General features: G+C 35.7%; 1 protein-coding gene across 1 annotated transcript in view; it reads left to right on the forward strand.

Moving 5' to 3' along the window:
• Positions 1-19,916, forward strand: part of NALF1 (NALCN channel auxiliary factor 1) — a 502,064-nt gene that overhangs the window by 41,600 nt on the left and 440,548 nt on the right. The window lies entirely within an intron of this gene.

The raw sequence follows: 19,916 nt of genomic DNA on the forward strand, positions 1-19,916 counted from the left end.
GAACCTCATTAGGTTCATGTGGGCCCAATTCTCCAGCTTGTCCAGGTCCCTTTGGATGACATCCCTTCCTTCTGTTGTGTCAACTGTCAACTCATAGACCTATCGACCATCACTCTCTGAGTATAGCCATCCAGCCAATTCATTATCCACTGAATGATCCACCCTTCAAATTCATATCTCTTCAATTTAGAGACCAGGATGTCACATGGGACCATGTCAAAAGCCTTACAGAAGTCCAGGTAGCTGACATCAGTTGTTGACTGAGGCAGTTTCTCCATCATAGGAAGCTACCAGATTGGTCAGGCACAATTTGCCCTTGGAGAAGCCACGCTGTCTGTCTTGGATTATCTTATTGTCTTGAATATACCTTAACATTGCTTCCAGAAGGATCTGTTCCATAAGCTTGCCAGGCACAGAGGTGATGCTCATTGGTCTGTAGTTCCCTGGGTGCTCCTTTCTACTCTTTTTAAAGGTGGGAGTGATGTTTCCCTTTTTCTAGTTACTGTGGACTTTGCCTAACTGCAAGGACTTTCCAGATATGTTGGAGAGAGGCTTGGTAACTCTATCAGCCGGTGCCCTCAGGACCCTGGGTTGCATGCCATTGGGCTCCATAGACTTGTTCAGTTTCATCAGAAGGTCTTGAACCTCCTCTTCACTTACAGTGGGGGGGGGAGGAGGAGTTTGTTTCCCCAGCCCCTACCTAGAGATTCAGGGACTTGACAGATGTGAGATGCCTGACTGGCAGTGAAGACTGAGGCAGAGAAGTTACTGAGTACCTCAGTCTTCTCCATATCTGACATTACCAGTTCACCCTTCTCAACCATTAGAGGGGGTACACTCTCCTTGGCCTTTCTGTTCTGAGCAATGTACCTGTGGAATCCCTTCTTGGTATTTTTTGCATTCCTTGCCAATTTCTGTGCCTTGGCTTTCCTTATCCCATCCCTACACATCTGGATGGCATATATCTATTAGAAGGCACTAATTCTCCCTGGAAAGCTCACTTCTCATGTAATGATAAATATCTACATCAGTTCTTCTCATTTTCCCTTTTTAACCTTTTCTAGCACAAACCTGTTTATTATTTGCTGTTAGCACCTGCTTATAATAGCACTGTGATCATCACCTGATTTGCTCCCAGTTCCCAGCAAAAAACACTGTGCTTGCACCTCTTCCCTTCCTTCATCTGATGTGTGTGTGTGGGGGGAGAACCAAAAACAATCAACCTTTTTTTTTTTTGTTTGTATGGTTGTTTAGTTATTTATTTTTAAGATGCCGTAATCCCATATCATCTTACATCCTGGTTAGTAAACCCCACTACTTGAACCCATTGTGGTCTCAGACAACCATCCTTCTGAACTCCCCAGGCTCTGGGATTCAGCTCTGTCGCATTAAGGGGTGTAGCTGATTAACCATTATGGGCCTGGTTGGGTTCAGGTTACTGAACTATCACAATTACAGATTTCACCAATAACGCATTAACTGTCTGCGGTCCAGTCGGATTCACCAATAACGCATTAACTGTCTGGGGTTCGGTCACATATTTACCAATAACACGTTAACTGTCTGGGGTCTGGTTGGATTCAGAGCACTGAACTATCACAGTTCACCAATAACGTATAACCACCCTTAACCTAGTTGCACTTAATGAGAGCTATAACAATGCAATCAAGTGTGATTTATTACAGCAACAGGTACACAGGTTCTTTGGATTGCCGGTGATAGTGACTGTCTGCAAAAGCCAGCTAGCATGCATGAAATACACAGGTGTTACAGGTGTTACAGGTGCGCAGCCTAGAAATAAGAAATAAACATGTTAAAAGGATCAAAGACTCTAGAGAGATTTATAACCAAGTGCTCAAATCTCACCCAAAGGCATCCCAATGGGGGGGGGGGGGGAAGAGAGGCTCAGACCATCAACTGATCCCAGGAGTCAGGAGGTCCTAAGGATGTTGTATTCCCTTGGGATGGTATCTCCCCTGACGGTGGTATCTTCCCTAACATCCCCTCTCTCTTAGGCCAATCTATATTATTTTCTATCTTTTAGGTGGAGCTTGAGTGACTCTAGTCAAGCATATCTTAGTTATGACTGGTGAAAAGTTCTCCTGTCTCCATTTAAAGTAATAGGCTCTGAGAAACTCAGAGCGCATGCTCGGTGAGGGGTGGTTGTACCTTGGAGGTGGGTAGCTTCTGGGATGGAGGTGTGTTTTGGTATTATAATGACATTATAATGAGCAAAAAGTACACTAGGGTACAGGATTTGTCAAAACATGACAGGTCCTTGGCTCAGGTTAGCAAAAAGTGCAGCTTATCGGTCTCGGTGTGCACAAGAACAATAGAGTCCCCACCTGGTTACAGAGCCTAGCACAGAGTCTCCACTCCACTCTATGCTCCATACTGTTCCTTCGGGCTAGCACACGAGGTTTCCCCAGCGCGATAGCATCTCAGGTTGGAAGCCTAGGGAACGCTCAGGTAATGCAGCTATGCCCTACCCTGAAAGACTCTTCAATGCTGTACATTTTCTTAGTTTTATTTTCCTAGTTACTTCAGGCAATTACACCACAAGCTCTTGCCAATTAGCTTCACCGGGAAACCATCTTAGGAAGGCAAGGAGCAGCCTCAGCAGAGGAATATTTAACTAAAGACACAAGGATATGGTAGAAGCACTCAAATACTCCTGATTGAAAAATAAAAAATTCAGACATATCATCTCTCCTTGTCTGGTCTTTCCTCTATTTGAGAATCCCATATTTAACAACATTCAAGCTGGACACACACACAAAAAAAATAAACTCCAGTTTCCATACATTCAGTTGGTCACATTATATGTTGACTGTAGTCAAGCCACAAAAGCATCTTTCAGTCAAGCCACAAAAGCATCTTTCATTATTGCAGTGTTGAGTTCCTTCACATTTAATTTACTTTGCCTATTCTAAAAGTGTTTGCCATTAAAATAACCTCCACTTTCCTTTTCTCATCTTCCTTCTATTACATTTGGATTTCTCCAAATAATTTCTCTCCCACATGGTGCTGTTCGTGTTGATACACTGGATATATCTTTTTGCTTAATGTAGTGAGATACCTCAAGTAAGAAGCAGAGAATTCTCCAAAGGAGTCACTGTTTAAATTCAGATTTATCTTTTTTCACATTTACATCATTTTCCCCTAAAAATTCTCTTCCACCTCTCCATGTGTGGCATTCACTGTCATATAAAACCTGATATTAGTTTGGTGTGCTTGCCTGGTTTCCTTAGAAACCCTTCTGAGTGATTTCCTGTAAAGGAAATTATCATCCCACATTTAGGAAGGTACAGTTACAACTGAATAATGTTTTGACAGAATTATCAAAATTAAATTGCACACCTTACTTTAGCACCACATCTGAATTAGCCTAATTTATATTTTCAAATCCTAGATGCCTTCTCTTCAATTTCGTGCTGCAGATCAGTGTCCATCATGTTTAGAAAGTTATCAGATGAAGAAAGGTCATGGCTAATCTGGGCACAGAAACATTATATGTAGTAATTTCATTTTGCAAATCTGATTGTTTTAGAGTCTTTTTAAGTGACAAACCAGACATTTGCATCAGATGCAGAAAATGTTATTATATCAGCTGTAACTTTTGCTACCAGCTTTTATTTCAGTAGCACACAATGCACCAAAATTTATATTCTGTCAGAATATAGTCTCCAGTGCAATGTCAGGAATTAGTTGGGGATGTTAAAGCTTTGCTTTTGATCTTGTTATCAATAGGTTCACTTGCACTGACTGACAGGAATTTGAGACTTCAAATACCATGGTTTCTGCAACCAGGTCAGACACAAAGAAAAACTATTTGTTTGACCTAGCTTGCTTTTTACTATCTGTAGTTGATCTAGATGTGTTGCTTTATTGTTGCTTTTATAGCCCTGTGTACAGAAATACATGCGGCTTATTATTGTTTTATTGACATCATGTTATTACAAGACTGGCCATAGTTGGTTGCTGTTAATATGATTGGTAAAATGTAAATCAAATTCTAAAAAGCCTGAGATACAGAGCTATTAAAGAATATGATACATGATGTATTACGATAAACAATATCATATTATCTATATTGTATGATACCATATATAAGAAATTGAATGCCATTTGTTCAACCTGTTGATGGCCACGAATTCTTCTTTTAAAATAATCTAATACATTCTAAATCTTTCAAAATTATCTCTGTCACTACTTTCCATGAGACTATAGTGTAGACATCTTTTATTCAAGTACTATTAAATGTATATAATGAAAAGTGAGCTAAACATGTCTAATTAGGCTTGACATCTATGGTGACACTCCCCCGAAAAGAAAATTTTAATGGTGCCTCATGATTTCTATTACAATTGAGAGTAAGATGGATAGCATTTTTGAAATAAGGAAGGTGGATTTTATATCCAATAAAATGTAAAAACTGTATTGTTTACAAATAAAAATTATGTACACTTATGTATATATACTGTGATATGTTAAAATGTATACAGATAAAACCTTACAATTTGCAGTTAAACACATAATTTCACAGTTGGTAGTAGGTAGGTATAGTGAGGTGATATGGTTAATTAGTACTGGGCATTTATTTGATGCCATACAAAAGACATGAGTTAAAGGAGCATCCTTCCCATGTAAGCTAGAGCTGCTGGGCAATAAAATTTACATAGATTAAGTTTTTTTTTTTTTAATCACAGATCACTTTGTTGTTCACTTTTAAAAACTAATTAGTGGTTTAGAAAATTATACATGAATGCTGAAAAAAAATCTTGTTTTTATGTTTGTAATTAATTTACTGGCTGAAATGGGCCTATTATATCATAAATTAATATGCTGCCATATCATTATGGGTTTGAATTTGTGAGCATAAGGCAAATCGTATGGTCAAAAATTGCAGAGCGCTATCCCTTAGAGTTCTGATTTTAATAGGTTACTTTTAAAGCCATTTTAAGATAAGTGTTTTTGATTTTTCTGTCCTAAAATTACAGAGTTCCTATGCAAACCACACCTGCCTTCCAGAGGACGTTTAGTTTCAGACCAGTGGCAGCTTTCCTTCCATAAAGATAACTGATCTGATATCAGATGGCCTTCTGAACCCAAACCTGAAAATCTGGAGAGTTCTTGGTATTCCACTGGGAGATATCCTTGATGGATGATCCAAGTTGAAGAGAGATACTACATAACACCATTTTGATGCATCTATCTAGTATCATATGTATTCATGAGCACATATGAACATGTGATAACCAATACATTACAAATCTCAATAGTAACATTCTATAAGACCTGCAAGTATAAACAGACATGTTATATGGTTTGTAGAATATTATTAAAGCATATTTTCAAATACCTGGAAATATATGCTGTTACCTATCTTCTACCAACTGGAAATCATCTCAGAGAAATTATTGTTAATAAAACTCAATTTAAAAGCAGAGATATAGCTCTAACAAAAAGTTCAGTCTCTAAAACACTGAATATTTTTATGTTGTATACAAGATAAATAAGAAATGCATGATTTTAATTTGTGGATATAAAGCTTTTATCTACATTTTCTAGACACTGTTTAAAGAATTCAGCTGTAGCTCAGCCTTTCACTATGAGAGATGTGTAGTTTGAGTCCTTTATATAACATATCTTCTGTATAATTTAGTATATATAAAGACTTTTTTTTTCTTTTTTAATAAAGTTGCTTAAAACAGTGCTATTAATCCATTAATTACCCATATTCTGCTGTATTTTACAGTGCTGTTGTGAAATGGTCTTAATTATAAAAGCCAAAAAGTTTTTGACTTAATTACTAGCATCATCTTACATGTGATACTAATTCATAAAGAAGATTTCACTGTGTTAATAATTTCCACATCACCACTGTAATAGCTGTAGCTTCAGTTATCATCTTTAGGAGGACATTTCATGAAGTTAATGAACCTTGACCATTAATTCTTTTACTACAAAACATACAATATACGGGATGGAATATACCTTAGATACAAGAGGCTCTGCTGAAGGCAGAGCATAGATTTGTCTATTACTGAAGCCAGGAAAGTATTAAAGACTAGGAAAGTGCTACAAAGATATCATTGGAAACAAAAAGGCTTTGTTTGTACAAAGAAATTGCTAAATGAGGTAAATATTAGTATGACTCTTTATTCTTCTGTTGTCTGTGAGTCCATAATTCCCTTGGGAAAAGCAATATAATTCAAAACGTATGTTTTTTATTCTCTTTTGTTCCATTATTTTTAATATTCTGGAAGGATTAATCTGAGATATATCTCTCTAAATTTTTGATTTTCATATTATTCTTTTAAATTGTTAAATGCAATATTTTTTTTTGGAATATATATAAGTATTATATATAAATTTTTGCTATTTATAAACTTACATTAAAATGAAAAAGTTTTTTTTTTGTTTTTGTTTTTTGTTTTGAGGGGGTAGGGGAGGCGAGAAGCCTGGTACGTGCAAAACCTATGTGTCTTATGAAGCATAGTATATGCATAAGAACAGAACAAGCAAACAGAGAAGTTTAGGAAGTTTACCTAAACTAGCCATTGATAACCACCTTGCTAAAATGAATTTTGGTTTAGTTCACATGAACATACCCCAGACTCTGAATCAAATATAGCCTGATTGTATTTGATCACTGCATCTGAAGTCCTGTTTTCCCTGGTATAGTGCTTAGAAGAGAAACCTAGATGTTGCGTTGGTCAACGAATATTTTTAACTCCCAAGTATTTACCAGTTCTGTGTAGAGCAGAAAGGATAGTTCAGATACATACGAAATTGTTGTTATGATAAAGATACCTGCTTTGATCATATTTGCCCATAGATGGATACCTGCAATCTGGATTGCAAAATGGGATAAGGGCATGTTAGTTGCAATTACTGAAAACACAGATCCACTCCCCCCCCCCCCCCCAAAACAAACAAACAAATAAACAAACAAAAATACCACACACTAGAAAAAATCCTGTTCTTAAAGTATTTTTGATGTTTTTAGATTAAACAGAAAATTGCCCACATGTGAGATGACATGAAATGGTAATTTAAATACCCTTTTTTGTTCACTCAGGTGTTTTAAGATTTTGGTTCTTTAAGACACCTGCCAAGTGCCTGAAAAATAGGCATAAACTTTGGAGTGGCAGGCTTCATACTGCTACCTAGATTTGTGCTGAAGGACTGAGTGTTTCCTGATGCTATGGGCTGAACTGTTTTTCAAATGAAAATGCGGGCTTCAAATTTTGATTTTAAAAAAGATCTTTTTTTCTTTGATGTTCCTAGGTTTATTTTTTTTAACCTAATCCTTCCTGAAAATTATAAGCTTCCTACAAATACAAAACATTAAACAAGTATTGTACTAGTCAATACTCTGAAGAAAGTAATGTAATTTAGGAGCCTTATCTCACAAGGAAGATATATGCGTTTATATTTTTGAAAATTAGCAGAAATTGTTATCCCGTGGAAGTGGCTCTCTCTTAAAATTGTTCTTTTGAAGAATGTATATAGACGACAGATTGCAGAAAAAAAAAAAAAAAAAAGGCACTAAGTAAATCTCTTTGTAATTCAATTACACTAGGCCAAAGTAGCACTCCCATGGTGGCAGTCTGACACATTAAGTTCAAGGAATAAGTGTTGAGGCATTGGAATAGTTCCTTTGATCATGACCAGGTTGGATTTACCATGTTTTTTTAGACAATTAGTGATCATCCCAGGGTAGCAGCAAGGATTACTTACCATTTGATCCAGCAACTTGTCTGTGGGTTGAAAAGAAATAAAATTCCATCTTATTCCAATGGTAAATGTCTGGAAATTCTCTAAAGAGGTTCACATAAAAATATAAAATAAAAAAAAGCATAAAATGGATGCATATTTCAGTTGTTCATTAGTTTCCAATAATAATCTTGCTGCTATTCTTAATAAACAAGAAAGGAAAGAAACACCTAAAATAAAACTGAAGGATTAAAGGAAACATTTTTCATTTTTTTTGTAGAATATGTCTAATTTTAGGAATTTTGAACTCTTTACAAATAATGTTTAGGATTAAGCTAATCCTGAGGATATAGGCAGATATTCTAATTGGTATTACTAGTAAATATATTGAAGCATATATTGTTGTAAGTTTCTTTATCACAGAAAGTCATCAGCAGAATTTAACAGTTCCTTCTTTCACCCTTTTTATATATGATGACAGCCATGGAATTTAAAAGATGGGTGCATGTTAAGAAACAACTGTTTGTATTTACCACGGAAAAATACCTCAGCAACCAAGATACCTCAGCAACTCTCCGTAACAGACTGAAATGAAAAATGTACATAAGAAACTAAAAAGCTCTTGAGGGTACAAAGGGGTACTTGTGTCTCAAATTAAAAGTTGCCTTTGCTGTCTTCTTTATAACAGAAGAAATAAAAGCTCTCATCTGAGCTCATCAGGACATAAGCAACACAAAGGCATAATTTCAAAAGGAAATATTTTTTTTGGAAAGAAGTCAAAATGGCATTTCTTAAAATTACTGTAACTGAAAAAGTAGTTGTCATGAAACACAGAAGACAGATTCAATTTCTTATTTCATCTTATTCAGAAGAAGATCTTGCAACCAAGTACAGCACAACCCAGCTGAATACCTAGCTGGTGTTTTCAGGACTGACTGTGGATTATGTTAGATTTCCATTGTTGAGGCTGTTCCAGTTTATATGCATAAACAGCTACTTGTGCAGGAAATTGAGCCTGAATCTATTCCAAGGTGAGTAAATTTTTCACTAATTAGAATCTGTATTTCTTCTCTGTCTTATAGCTTCTCAGTTTCTTTGGAAAATAAGTTTTGCGACTACTATGCACCCATGCACTAATTCCTATGCTGCTTTTTTTTTTTTTTTTTTTTTTTTTTTTTTTTTCTACTGGTGTTGCAGAAGAATAGAAGAATGTAGCATAAGCTACAGTTACACCTTCATTTTGGTATGCTGACATACTGTATTGCTTCCATCACTGTAGTAGCTTGATACCTCCTACTCATAATGTATTTATCCTCACAGTACTCTTATGATGTTGAACAGATGGTAAAGTGAGTCACTAGGTCCAAAGCTTGACTCCAGATCAGGCAAGAAGACTGTGATCAAACCAGACCCGGGTTTCCCTTGTCTTTCTGCCAGACCCTTCATGCTTTTCTTGGAACAGTAAGTGTCCCCAAGTGGGACAGTGGACATACCAGACTATCCTCCTTTCCCTACACACTCAGGGAAATGGAAAAGAAGGTATCTTCTGGTAGCCCTTTTCTTATGCAAACATCTAAAAGTGGTGGCTTGAGCTTTGCATAATTGAAAAATACTGTTGACTATGAGATTGTCAAAAACAATCCTAGGAAAGATAAAAGTGTGACTGTCTTGTGTTTTCCCTTACTCTGGCACACATTGGCTCCTATTGAGCTCAGTCAGCAGATGATAAATTTCAGTCTATTGATTCCACTGGCAAGTGCTACAAGTGTCTCTTCTTGGATGAGCTTGCTGAGTTTATAAGGACACAGGAGCTGTGAGTGATGTATTACTCTGTTCCCGTGCAGTCCTTTGCACAAGGTAACTGTCTAGCACCACTTCTGTGAAATGCGGAGGATAGGACTGAATGAGATAGCCTCTTTTCTGGGAATCTTCTTCTAAAGTGAGACACTTGTTTCCTAGTCAACTCATTTGGAAAGTGTGTTGTTTCTGACACTGGCAGCATGTTTGGCAGGGGAGGTGGTGGTACCTTATTTAACACTTAAGTGATTCTGAGTTTTCACATTGTTAAACATGTATTCTATTAGCCATCTAGTCTATCAGTCATATTAATTTGTGTAAAATGTAAACACATCAGCATGATGTGGGAAAGATTCCCAGAAAATAAAAGAATTAACCTTTGATATTTAGTGCTATCCTGACTCAATGAGGTCAGAATACATTTTTTAAAATTTCAGGTGCTGCCTCTTCCCAAGAGGCTCTGGATTCTGTTTTCTTTTTTTTCTTTTCATTTTCTCACTGTCTTCTGCCCTTTCTGCCCTCATTTTGTACTATGTTCCCAGGATAATTCTTTTAATTATTGACTTTAAAAACAAACAAACAAAACAACTACAGACAGACAGATATTTTTAATGAAATGCATCTCTTTTGGTATTTAGTTTTGCTTTGTTCTTATATTTAAAGCATTCATACAGAGGCAGAAAGTTCAGAGAATATACTTATTTCAATAATTTTGGTGCAAATGGCAACTGGTATTCATCATGCTTCAATTCATTAAAAGATTTTAACATGAAATATTGATATTTTGCATGTTAAGAGCTTTTATTTTTTTTAAACACAACACATTTTTCATGTCACAAGGCTAAAATAGAAGAAAAGAAAAATTTAAGTTGGATAAATGATTAAAGTATTTTGCTTAACTTTATTTATTTATATATGTATTGGATGTATGAAAATATCTGATTTCTCATCCAATGCAGAGTGGAAAGATCAATTAAAGTCCCGAAATTTTTGTGAATAAAAGTTGTTTCTTCTATGATTTATTTTAAAACCTATCCACTAAATTTACTGCAGTAAATCATAGCATTTATTTATATCAAACACCAGAGCTTTAAAGAAGTTCTCTCTTGGAAAAGTAATGTTGCAGTTGATAGTATGGTAGGGAAGTGGTTTAATGCTTCCATCTGGAATGCCTGGCAAAACACATATAGGAAAGAATGAGAAAAGGAAGATAAGCCATAGCCTCATGGCTGAAATTTGCGGACCTAATATCATCCATGAAATTTATAAACCTGCAATTTTGAAAATAAAAAGTTTCTCTTTGCAGTTAGACTAGCTTCCATTTCAGAATAATTTCCTATAAAATCAGCAACTCTGGACAACAATAGTTGATGTAGATTATTACGGTATTCTCAGAACACTTTAACTGATCCTTTCTATTCATTTAAATAATATTTTATTTTAGTTTCTGTTCACCTGTGAAACTGAGAACTAGAATCAAATTTATGTTGATTGATATACCAAATTAGTAGGAGAGAGATGTTTTTCTAGATGTAGTAACAAATTCACATGACCAAAGTTATCTGTAAATTTCCTGCCATCCTTGCAATTCAGTAGGGGCTAACACTAAAGAAATAAGAAGAAAACTTTGCCCAAATCCATTCTTCCTATAATATCTTTTTCTGGGCTATCCTATAGCATTTCATTTACTGTGTTAATGTCTTCTGCAGTCTTTGTTATCCAGCCTGATAACTGTCAGACTTTGCCTTGGCCTTTAATACTAGGGGTCTAAGTGGTTTTCTAGGTGTCTAGGGGTCTAGGGGTTTTCTAGGTTTCTAGGGGTCTAGGGGTTTTCTGTGAGCTTATTTTCAAATGCTGATTTTTTTTTTTTTTTTTTTTTTTTTAAGGATTCTAGAATACCCATGTGTGAATGAATGTGTTAAAATGTTATAACTATGCATACTGAGTTTGATGGTCTGTGCTGTGGCTTTCAAGCTTCCTTTTTTCTTATTTTTTAAAATCCTAGGGCAGTTGTAGTGGTGGGAGTAAGTAGAAGTCTGCTTGTGATTTAGTCACTAACTATAACATGGAAAAGGGAAAGATTACGGATACCATGCTGTACTTTTGGGGTCAGGAGCTCTGCCCAAGGAAGACAGCTTGGGAAATGTGCAGCCCTTAGCTCTTCATGAGGTCCAAATAAGCAGGAACCAGGCTCCACGGGCAAACACATTTACAGTGATGCCATTAAGGTCACTGGCTATAAACATAATGTTGGTTTGAAAAGGAAACCTGCAGTTTAGCAAACTCTTCTAGGTGGGCTGCTGATCTCTGCTCTAGTGAGTCTTCATGATGCAACAGTACAGAACAAATTACTTTTGAAAGAAATCAAGGAAAGGACACAGAAATGACCAGAAATGACAAGCCTGGTAGCAAAGTAATCAGAGGTGAGTGGATCTAGTGATGACAAGCTAAGATGTACAATACCAGTCTTCAAGTATGTAAAAGGTTGCCACAGAAAAAAAAGAAGTATCCAGTTCTCCATGACCACTACTGAAGAGAGAAGAATTAGTGTAGGTACAGTTACTCCTGCTTTTAGACAGGTTTGTTGGCCAGATAACTCTGATACCACCATATATTTTTTTGAGGCTGTGAATCCTGATGACATCATGGAAATGAAGGAGTTTGACAAAGTGGGGTGTTTGGTGTTTTGAAAAGTTTGCAATGTTGAGAGACATGCCATTTTGCATGCAAAGAAGGATGTGCTCCAGGCTCTCCTCAGGGGCTTAAGAAAGAGATAGCTTTGTTCCAGAAGATCTTATAGTCTAAATTTTAAATATGACATGAAGAATGACGATGACATGTAATCAGAAAGATGCTGGGGTAAAAAGGGACAAAGAACACAGTGATGAAATGTTACTGGGCTCATGTTGGGCATAAGAATAAATTGCATAAAATAATAAAGAAAAATAGAAAGCTGAGCATGTTGTTTTGCCTACTCTGGTCAATAAATAATTTCAGTAATGTTGTGAATATCATCCATCTTTATATACCACATCAGGGAAAACCAAAGACCTAAGATCTGTCTCTACCTGATTTTCTCTACAGCCTCTCCTTACTCACATGCATGGTATCTCAGCTTCCCTTGCCCAGTGCCCTCCCTGCTTTGTCAGGCTGCCATGTCCTTCTCCATCACCACTGCAGAGCCAGAAGCCTGGTTCTGTTGAAGAGGACGGGAATTGCGCCACTGGTTTCAGCAAAGCCAAGATTTCACTTGAGCTAGGAGCGGCGTTTTGCCCATGCTTGGCAAGCCAGTCCTGCTTGCTTCTTCTGCCAGAGCAGGAGAGAGAAGCATCTGGAAACAGACTTTGTGTTTCCCCCTTCCTCACTAGCTCTGAGCTGTGGTATGGTGGTGGGCACAAAAATGCTGTGGAGATAGGTTTAGAATGAAAACCTCAGCAGATTATCAGACAGTTTTTGGCCAGAGGAATATTCTGATAATAAAAAATGTCACAATATCCCTTGCTAAGGAATGTAAGCGGTTATCAGGAACCGAAATACCTGAGGGGAAAAAGATAAGGCGATGAGATAAAACTAAAAATTGAAACACACTCTGTGAATAAGCTAGGATATATCATGGTCAAAACAGAAGTATTTAGTTTGTTTTTCTCATGTGATATGGCAGATTCTGCTTTGTCATTCTTGACTGTGATGTTCATGGTATCAGAGCACATTTCATTAAAAAAATAATATAACTTATTTTCTTGAACCACTTAGAATCTTCCAACTACTTGTTATTAGGAATACAAATGTGCGTTTCATGTTTTAAATTAAAAATGGTAAGCTTATTAATCATTGAGAAAGTCTACAAAATTATTCATTTTGAAATATTAGCATTGCAAACCTTTTCCCAGCAGCATATAAAGCAAACACTTCACAATGACATTTTGTTGCCAGATTTTGGGTTTTGATTAAGGCAGGCTTATGAGATTTTTTTTTTATTTTTTATTTTTTTTTTCCAAGAAACTAGTAATTCTCTTTTGAGTACTGCTAAGCTTTAGATTTTAAAATGCAATTAAATATATATATATTAAGCTCAGCTTTATGGCTTTGTAGTATTGAAGACAAAGAAAAACTAGAAGCACTATTTCACCAGTTTAAACTGTCTCATCCATCACATTGATTACTTTTTGTTCTGAAATCTTTTTCCTATATAATTTTTTCTTTTAATTACAAAGGTTGTAGAAAACTAATAAAAAACAGCAGTCATGAAATATGTCTATTACATATTCTTAATTGTTCCTGCATGCAATTATTTTTGCGTTTACGTATTTGTTCAGGTTTTCATGTTTAAAAGCAAAGCCACCTACTCTGCCTGATCCTGATCCCTTTAAAGACCACTTATCTATTTCAGTTAAGAGCACTGAAGATGTGTTTCAGGTTTCAGGCAGAGCAATGTGCTGCATGCACTACAGACATCCCATGCTCTGCCTTGAGCTCAGGTCACTTGAAGATTTTCATGGTCCAGGGCAAAGAAACAAGTTGCCTTGTGTAAACCTTTCCTTAATTTTGGAGACGAGATAGCTAGGAAATAAATGTTGGGCTAAACTAGGAAGAATTTGTGTCTGTGAGCAAGGAGAAGGCGACACGGGAGACAGTGCAAGCATTATGAGAGAGCTTTGTTTTTTGTCTCCGTAGCAGAAAGACTAATCTGTGGAAGAATGCACCTTTAGCTAAACATCTTTAACTTATGGAAGTGTGGAAAACTTCCTTCTCCCACCTGGTCTTTCCTCCCATTACCAGACTGCAGCCTTCTGTCTTCTCATTTCTCCTGTGCACCTCTCTCTACCCATCCCCTCACATCTGCCAAGTCAGTTTCAGGTGAGCTTTTATCTCTACTAGAATTCTAATGTAAAACTCTTCTTGAAAAATATGGTTTATGGAGGGAATTTGAAGCTGATGACTTAAGATTTTAGGTGTTTTCTTAAATCAGGACAGCAGACCACAATCCTAGTAATATAATGCACACTGAACTGCTCATACAATTAATATCAGTGAGCATCACAAAACCTATTAACTTTCTGATATAACTAAAGTTCTCCTCCTGTAAGCAAATCCATATGCTGAAACAGGTGTTTGCTTATATTTCCTTTATTTCCCACTTGAGATGTACAAGTAGCTTGTGGATAATGCAGTGCTAGGTAGAGTTAGTTTGAGTACTGGAAGCCGTGATTCTCATCACTGCTTATGCAGAGCAGGCTTGATTGATACTTGGGCTGTACAGTATAAATGATATGACATTATTGTTCATATTTGCACACTCCAAATGGTATTTCTTAGAAAAAAACACAGATTGCAAGTTCATGTAATATGAAGAATATGACATATTAATACCAGCCCCAAATAGCTTACCAGTTATAAAAGGAGTATATATATATGTTATAGAGGACTCAAGATTAGCTCTGATCACTTATCAGTTTCACACAAGTTTAATGTTTATATATTAAGCTATGTACTTATTTCAAAGAAAATCACCCAGTGCTTGAGGACAAGTCATCTTTCTGATGAATTTTTCAGATGAAACTATGGCTGAATTGACCATTTTTAAATATACCAAGATGATATTTTGAACAACATTTAAAAAATCAGTTTTACTAGTAACTTAAATAGAGGAATATTTTTATCTGATATAAAATTTATACCATTTTGAAGGATTAAATTCTCTAACTTATGGAGGCATGCTGTGACTAAAATGCTTCAATTCCCATTCCAAGTTACAAATTTTAACTCAGAATTTCCTCTAAAACTGTGCTCATTATTTCCGTAATATTGAAAAGAAATCTTATTTTCTGTCAGAGATGCTGTTTTATATGTTAGAATTTCAGTTGTTTCTCCTAGAACTGTTTGAAAAATTAATGTAATAAAATTCTGATATATATATGTATATATATATATTTTTTTTTTTCCCCCACAGCTGAAGTTGTGTATTAAGTATGCTTGCAAAATACATTTAAACAACCTTTTTCACTAAGTGGAAATACTGTGAAACTGTATCAGCTGTGGAAGATCCAGAGATACAATCAGTTCAAAATAGAAAGGAAAAAGATAAATCATCTCAGGAAGTATAGGCTAACAAAAATATATTTGAAATCCCCAGCTGTAAAATCGCTGTTTTTTACTGCCTCACACAGGAAAACAAACAACAACAAAAAATAAAAACAATACATATGAGACACCTGTGCCAATAGAGAGTGATTTTCTTGATCAGTAGACAAACATTTCACTCTTTTTTTGTTCCATCTGCTGTTCAGTTAAAGATGAGAAGGGGAGAAAATGTTGTACGAAATGAGACAGAAGGGGAACATTATTTGTACAATATTTAAAAACACATATGTTATTTCTCCCCTCTCTCTGCATATTATATATATCACCTTCGAGAAAGTCTTCTTGATTTCCATGAATGAAAGCAGGGAAATAATAGTGCAGTATTCACCTAGGGATATCAAAAGGTTCTGCTTATTATCCTGGGACCTGCAGATAGTCAGGAAAAGTATATGCTTTTGAAGGTTGTTTCTCTGGGTATTAGTCTCTGTCATTTCAGATCTTAGACGGACTGAGTTGACCTCTTCTTCTCACCCTGGATTTTGACTCAAACTGAATTTTATTATATCAGAATTCAGAGCCCACTGGACCCCCAAAGAATTAACAGGTTCTCCAAGCATGATGATACTTGGAACTTCTAATTTTCATGTTATTGTGGCCTTAGTTTGCAAGAACTATAAAGTCCACAGAAACAGTTTAATTCTTGATAAATTAAGAAGGACAGCACTTAGGCACAGTATTCTTTTAGCTTAGTCCATTTGAAGTCAAGCTGGGGTGGAACTTCCAAATGTGCTAACACCAACCTGTTCAGTTCTGTCACCTCGCACAACCACATTACAGGTCTTACACATTCTCCTAAAAGCTTAAGTGTTTAACATACACTGCTTCAAGGTAGCTTAATCCCATCTGATCACAATCCTGCTTGGAAGTTTGTAGAAATATTTATACTGCTGAATATGTACACAAATTAAAAAAAAAAAAAAAACAAACAAAAAAACAACTAACAAGGACACATGATGGTATACTGTTTAACAGATTATTGTTAGCTCAGTTCATGGCTTTGTTTAGGACAACCACATATGGCTTTTCCTGTACAGATATTGAGAAGTGTCTAGCTTAAAGCAGAATCCACATGAGCAACCTGGTTTCAAGGTGAAGGATCAGTCCCATATTCTTTTCCATGAGACATACAGCAATAGCTTATTATGCCACTACTATATCAATAAACATTTTCCTCAGTCTGCACCCAGGAATTCCTCATTGACCACAATATAACCTTTTCCAACATGTCTGACTCTGCCTAAGGCAAATAATGGGGACACTTGAATCTCACTTGAATCTGGCAAGCTCCCCTAATTCAACATGCTTAAAACACCATTCAGCCTTCTGCATCTATCTTTAAAAGCTCCCTGTACCTCATCCAAAGCCTGCCTTCCTTTCTTCCTTCCTTCCTTCCTTCCTTCCTTCCTTCCTTCCTTCCTTCCTTCCTTCCTTCCTTCCTTCCTTCCTTCTTTCCTTTTTTATTTTGTTTTCACTCTATAGCCTATGGACTACCAGAAAGTTCTATTTCTCTACTTGTAACAGATTTTTTAACAAAATATCTGGTATATCTTGAGATAGCTCATTATCTTTTGGACAAATGAAACTGCACTAAAGGATATATTAGAAAGGCTTCTTTGGCTAAGCTATCGTAGCAGACAATTTTTTTTTTTTCTGTTTTGGAGACTTTGGTTAAGCTTCTTTCCTTATCCAACATTTACTGAGGAGGCAGAAAACATCTGAATGATATAATATTCTTCTGGCTACAGCTTAAGCATAGTCTTCCAATGTTGATTTTCAGGGTGTTTTCTTTGAACAGAGTTCTGTCAAACATTGATTCCACCAGTTTTACAAAAAAATCCTCAACTGTAAGATCATTAATAGTCCTTTATATTCTCAGGAAAGGAAATGAAATAATTAATGAAATTCAAGATTTGAGAGATGAATTGAACGAGGGAGAGTTGCAGTTGAATGTTCAACTGGATTTTTTGCTGATGTACCTCTTCAAAAACCCATTCTACATGTTTCAGCTTGGCATCTATATCTTATTTTTCTGGTCAGTGCCTACTTAGATCATTTTCTCTGTAGGTGTCTTCAAATATGAGTGGATCTGTACTGCTCAATTCACACACAAGTAGGCACATGATTTGCATACACAGATAAGTTGCTTGCCTGGATTTATCCAAGTCATGAATAATCAGATTACTTTGATTAAAACTTTTAGTTCCTTCAGTTTTCCACTTGGCTGAAGTAGTTCAGACAAAAAATATGAATGTAGGAAGCAAAAGTTCAAGAACAGAAGTAATTACTCTGGCACTGGAAGAATATTGAAAGCATCTTGGAGGTTTGCATTTCTTTATGTGTTATCTCAAAAAGAAACAAAAATCAGTCATTTCAAATCACATTTTTTTTTTTTTAATTTTTGTTAATTAGAATACCACTTTGTATTTTTGTTGTTTGCTGCTGCTCAAAATCCTTTCACATGGATTCCTTGAGTCTAGGTGGGAGATGACACTGAGCTGGATTTTGAGCATGTGACCTAGTGATTGTATACAGAGAGTTGTTTTCAAAATATAGGTAGCATCACAATTGCACTAACCTGGAAAGTTACTATAGGTCAGGTATTAAGTTTGGACTGCCACTACCTGACTAAAGTTATAAATAAATCTGTTAACGGAAAATGGTAGGTAACAATGGGTAGGAGAGGTTAAAGATGGAGATCAGAATTAGGATAGTGACAAAAAATTGCAGTCATGTTTATTACCCTGATTTCTGTCTGTGGGTACATGGCAATTTGCCTAGGCTGAAACTTGCAATTGTCAGTTCCATAGAAAAGGCTTCTGTCCCCAGGGTTACAAAAAGGTTCCTGCTCCTATTCTGGCACTAGTTAGTTTGTTGCTTCTCTCCAAATTGAAATCATACATTTGTCTGTATGTTGCAATATACCCTACAGTGAAAAAAAAAGACTTTTAAATATAGAATAATCACTCAGCAGTGACCTATGTTTCCCAGCTTTAACCCTGAACAATGTATAGGAAGGCATTTTGAGATGACCCGTTTGCCAGCATGTCCAACCTTTTTATGTTACCCACAAACTGTTAGATTGAAACTCATGTTTATCCTAAATTGATGCTGTAAAATAAAACAATGTAATTCCTAAATTGGCTCATTAAATTATGTACTCTCTTTCCAGAAGTAGGGTAGTGGGTTTAAATGTATCTTAGCATTTAAAACCTTTTATTGATATCATTTATTTAAAAAGTTGTCTTTCTTTGAAATAATTTCAATTTATTCATTTAACTTGTTATTATTATTAACTTTTGACAAATATTCAGTGAAAGTAAGACATGTATACCCATCTGTCTGTTAATGTTTACTTTTAAATCCAGAAACAGACTTTAGTTTCTCTTTGTTACCTTGGAAACAAATGGAGGCTTGACATCAAGCAGCTATACACTCAAAATTAAAGATGGAGCTTTGATCTTGCAGTTATTATGATGCAGAAAAGGAAGGCAATTCTTGTAAAGATTATGCCTTATTGCATTTAAAAGAAGATGGAGTCTAGCTAAGATGATAGAAACCAAGGCAGTTTCATGTAATGGTTTGAAAGGGAAATGGGAAAATAGCAGTTGCAATGAGGCAGCAGTTTTTGCCTTCTGAAGTTGGTTAGAGGACCTCATACTTGTGCAAAGATGACTATCCAAAAAGTGTAATAGCTGCTGTCAATTTATTAATCTTCCAAATATTGACAGAAAGTCTTTTTTTTTTTTTTTTTTTTTTTTTGACTGTATATATGTTCATCATTTTAATTTATGGTGATAATTTATTTACTGTTTTCTGGTAAGTTCACAGACCAAATTAACTAAAGTTTCAGGTGTTTCAGGGAATATCCAGTAGATCAGCTTTTGTTCTCACTGGGCAATCTTTCCACTGAAGTCAGTGAGAATTTGACCTTATCTCTAATAAGTCATTTGGTTAAAAAGATATTTTGAATTGTATTTTGGGTAATGGAGATATCAGAATGAGGTATGTTATTTAGGGTTTGTGTAGCCTAGTTTCTACTGTTATCTTTTTGATTATGTAATGTGAACAATAATATTGATATATATTTCTGTCAGGACAATTTCAAAGTAGAAAAAATTAAGTTCTGAAATATTACTACTTTGCTAATTTTTCCACAATAGAATGAGATAAAGGGCCTTTGGGATTTACAGGGATTTAAATGAATCCTCTCTATATTCTGGCTGTGCTGAGAACTATTAATATACCTATTTTACAGT

This window comes from Anas platyrhynchos, chromosome 1 (genome assembly GCF_047663525.1).
Source record: "Anas platyrhynchos isolate ZD024472 breed Pekin duck chromosome 1, IASCAAS_PekinDuck_T2T, whole genome shotgun sequence".
In the NCBI taxonomy this organism is placed as follows: domain Eukaryota; kingdom Metazoa; phylum Chordata; class Aves; order Anseriformes; family Anatidae; genus Anas; species Anas platyrhynchos.